Source organism: Cicer arietinum, chromosome 2 (genome assembly GCF_000331145.2).
Source record: "Cicer arietinum cultivar CDC Frontier isolate Library 1 chromosome 2, Cicar.CDCFrontier_v2.0, whole genome shotgun sequence".
In the NCBI taxonomy this organism is placed as follows: Eukaryota; Viridiplantae; Streptophyta; class Magnoliopsida; order Fabales; family Fabaceae; genus Cicer; species Cicer arietinum.
Window position 1 is genome coordinate 28,085,538 of NC_021161.2, and position 4,835 is coordinate 28,090,372.

A 4,835-nucleotide genomic window follows, 5' to 3' on the forward strand; every position below is an offset into this window, starting at 1 on the left:
TATACATAAATATATATTTATATATATATATATATATATATATATATATATATTACTTACTTTTAATAAATATCTCCAAATACCTTGATATTTATTAAAATTACCATTTCACCCATAAGGCATAAAATTCTACGTAAAAGGTTCATCGCAGTTAATTTCAATTTATTTATCGACGAGAAATTCTAATTGGAATCAAAATATCTTTTTGATTATAAAACTCCCAAAATATTATTAACTTTGGCTTAAAAGCCTCCGAGCCAAAATCCAAAATACACAAAATACATAAAGTACACTTTAAAATTACGGGTCTTACATTAAGCCAGTAAAACGACTAACACCCAAGTTGAGAAAATGACCCACATCTTAAGTTGGGAAAACAAATCGCACCCCAAAAATCGAGAAAACGACCTGCATCTTAAGTAGGGAAAATAACTTGCACCCAAGCCGAGAAAACGATCAACTTCTTAAGCCAGGAAAATGATTTGCACCTAAGTCGAGAAAACCACTCGCAACTTAAGCCGATAAAATGTCTCACGCCCCTGAAGCCGAAGAAACAACTTGCATCTTAAGTTGGGAAAACGACTCGCACCCCTAAAGCCGAGAAAAAGCTTCGTAGCTTAAGCCGGAAAAATGAATTGCACCATCCTCCAACAACCCTATCCTTTTTGGATAAAATTAGAGTCGTTGTCTTTACTTATCTTTTACTTTGATTCTCAAGTAAATTCTAAGCAAAAAGGGGCAACTGTTAACACCTAATGTTGTCCGCTCCTTTTTAATTATTTACAAAAAAAAATAAGCATAGATGACTTTTCATTCCTTTTAAAATAAAATAAAAAAATAAAAATCAATAAATAATCAATTATTGGGTTTCTGAGTTGACTTGTTATATTTTAAAATCAAATCTTAAGTAATTAAGATAGGTATTTGAAAATGTTAAAATTTACCTTAATGAATAAATATTTGATCTAATTTTTAATTATGAATAAGAGAGAAGAACACCGAGGAAGGGAGGAATAAGAGACTAAAAAAACACATAAGCAAAATATTAGCGCAAAAATTGCTATTTGGTACGTCTTTTCTATTTGTTTATTTGATTTTTCGCTCGATTTCATGATAGAATTTTCAATCACTTTTATGAATGTTTCTTTATGATAATTGATATTTTGATCTAAATGTTTATTCTTCTTAATTATTGAGAAAAAAAAACATTGGCAAAAAAATAGGCACTGCCGAACAAACATATCCTTTTATTTTCTTTAACCATTACATCATTCTTTTGCATTATCATTAGGATTGTCATTATTACTGGTATTATTATTATTATTATTTAGTTATTTATATAATTAAACAAAAAAAAAAGAAAATAATAATAATAATAATAATAATAATAATAATAATAATAATAATAATAAATAATAATAAAACAATAGGGTACAGAGAAGAGAGAAGGAAGTGCAGCCGGTAACGGTCTGTCGCCTACGACCACTTTCTTCTCCGTCGTGCCGCTGCCACATAAGGCCCGATTTGCTTGGATATTTCTTTCCTCTCGCACGCATGTGTCATTCTGTGTTTCTATTTTTCGCGTCTTTTTCCTTTAGCTTGTAATAATGTAATCTTGTGCTTTTAGGTGATTAGAGATTGGTGCCTTGACCCAATTCATTTAGTTTCATGCGTCTTTATGCCTATATTTGGTCTTTTTCTCTTAATATATAAAAGCACTCATACCCTATTTAAAACTTCATCGAATCATTGAATTTATAAAATAAAATTTATTAATAATAAAAACTGCATATTCACCCCTTCTATATGCATTTTTATTAATAATAATTTTTTTTAAGTACTATTATTACTTTCTCTTCTAAACTAGTAAATAAATAAAATTAATTAATAATAAAATAAATCAAACCTACAAATATTTTTTATTAAGAACTACGTAGGAGTAAGGTATTTTCCTTGTTAAACCAAATTAATAATATTTTTTCTTCTTCTTTTGTTGATGTAAATAATTTATTTTTGATTTTTGATTATTATTTTTAGGGTAAAATATATAATTAAATAAATAAATATTTGTATATAACTAATTATTGGATAACCGTCTTAACGAACGATGTAAGATAATAGTACTTTCTTTATTCCTAATTGACTTCTGAATTGAAATTTTTGGTTGAAGATCATAATTTTAGCTTTAAACCAATTTTTTCTTTAATAAAAAGTAAAACTGATAACGACTCATTTTTTGCATACAAACTGCACAAATTTATTATTATTATTATTATTATTATTATTATTATTATTTATTATTTATTATTTATTATTTATTATTTATTATTTATTATTTATTATTTATTATTTATTATTTATTATTTATTATTTATTATTTATTATTTATTATTTATTATTTATTATTTATTATTTATTATTTATTATTTATTATTTATTATTTATTATTTATTATTTATTATTTATTATTTATTATTTATTATTTATTATTTATTATTTATTATTTATTATTTATTATTTATTATTTATTATTTATTATTTATTATTTATTATTTATTATTTATTATTTATTATTTATTATTTATTATTTATTATTTATTATTTATTATTTATTATTTATTATTTATTATTTATTATTTATTATTTATTATTTATTATTTATTATTTATTATTTATTATTTATTATTTATTATTTATTATTTATTATTTATTATTTATTATTTATTATTTATTATTTATTATTTATTATTTATTATTTATTATTTATTATTTATTATTTATTATTTATTATTTATTATTTATTATTTATTATTTATTATTTATTATTTATTATTTATTATTTATTATTTATTATTTATTATTTATTATTTATTATTTATTATTTATTATTTATTATTTATTATTTATTATTTATTATTTATTATTTATTATTTATTATTTATTATTTATTATTTATTATTTATTATTTATTATTTATTATTTATTATTTATTATTTATTATTTATTATTTATTATTTATTATTTATTATTTATTATTTATTATTTATTATTTATTATTTATTATTTATTATTTATTATTTATTATTTATTATTTATTATTTATTATTTATTATTTATTATTTATTATTTATTATTTATTATTTATTATTTATTATTTATTATTTATTATTTATTATTTATTATTTATTATTTATTATTTATTATTTATTATTTATTATTTATTATTTATTATTTATTATTTATTATTTATTATTTATTATTTATTATTTATTATTTATTATTTATTATTTATTATTTATTATTTATTATTTATTATTTATTATTTATTATTATTATTATAAGGAAGGCATCACCTGCAAGAAGTATCCATTTGATGCTTTGATTCGAACAAAACTTGAAATCATACCCAGGCAACATTTAGTGTCCAAACAACAACATAGTCATCATCAACATATCCAGTCACTTCAAATATATTCCTATCACAATTGGTATACTTCAATCAAATATATTCCTATCACAATTGGTATACTTCAATCCAGCACCTGAAGTATCCTTTATGAACTTGAGGGGCCCTTTCAATGCCTCCTAACGAAGTCTTCCAAGTTTGGTCATATACCTGCTCACGAAACTTACAGCATAAGCCAAATATGGTCTGGTACATATCTGCATATACATGAGACTACCAACAACATTGAAGGAAGGAATTTTCTCTATATAAGCTTGTTCGTCAGCTGTCTTGGGCGAATGTTGATGTGAGAGCTTGAAATGTTGGGCAATAGAAGTCTTCACTACCTTATCTTGATCCATATTGAACCCCTTTTCAGTACCTTCTCTACATAATGATATTGAGAAAGGAAAAGAGAACCTCTTAATTTCTCGCTTAGGATTTGCATTCCCAAAATTCTGCTTGTAGCCCCCATATATTGATCTCTAACTTGCCCTTACATGCAACAAGCATGGCATCCACATACAGGAGTAAGTAGATCATATCATTCAACTTTGTGATCCTCCAATGCACACAACTATCATACTTCTATTAAAACCATGATTAATCTGAAACTATCACATCTTTTATACCACTGTTTAGGTGATTGTTTCAGTCCATAAAATGGCTATTTTTATAAACACACCTTCCTTTCCTCACCTTCTTAATGAATTATTCAGGTTGTGACATATAGATTTATTCCTCCAGTTCTCCATGTATTAATGGAGTCTTTACATCAAGCTTGTCTAGCTCCATATTGTCTTGTACCACTAAGGCCAACATCATTCTGATTGATGTTTGTTTCGCAATTGGCGAGAACACTTCATTATAGTCAATTCCCTCCCGTTGAATGAAGTCCCTTGCTACCAACCTAGCTTCGTATTTAGCTCCTTCTAATCCTCGAATTCCATCTTTGATTTTGAACAGCCACCTGCAGTTGACAATATTTTTTCCCTAGGTTTGTCCACCAACACCCAAGTTTCATTCTTGTTTAATGAGTTCATCTCATCATGTGTAGCTGATAGCCACTTTTGATACTCCTTACAGTTGATGGCTTCAGTGTATGTCTTTGGCTCCTCTCTTTCAGGTTTTTTAGCTGTAGTGAGAGCAAAAGTAACCATATGTACATAGCCAAACCTACTTGGTGCTTTGATAGGTCTCATTTCCCTATCCCTTGCAAGAAAATAATCATCAAGCTCCTCATCATCGAAAGATACTGCATTATCATCTTAATCTTCAACATTTACTTCAACCCCAAGTATCTCATTAACCACAATTTTCCTTGAAGACTCCACCTCAAGCTGAATACCTACATTTTCCTTTTGTGTTTCTACCTGTTGATCTGAGCCTT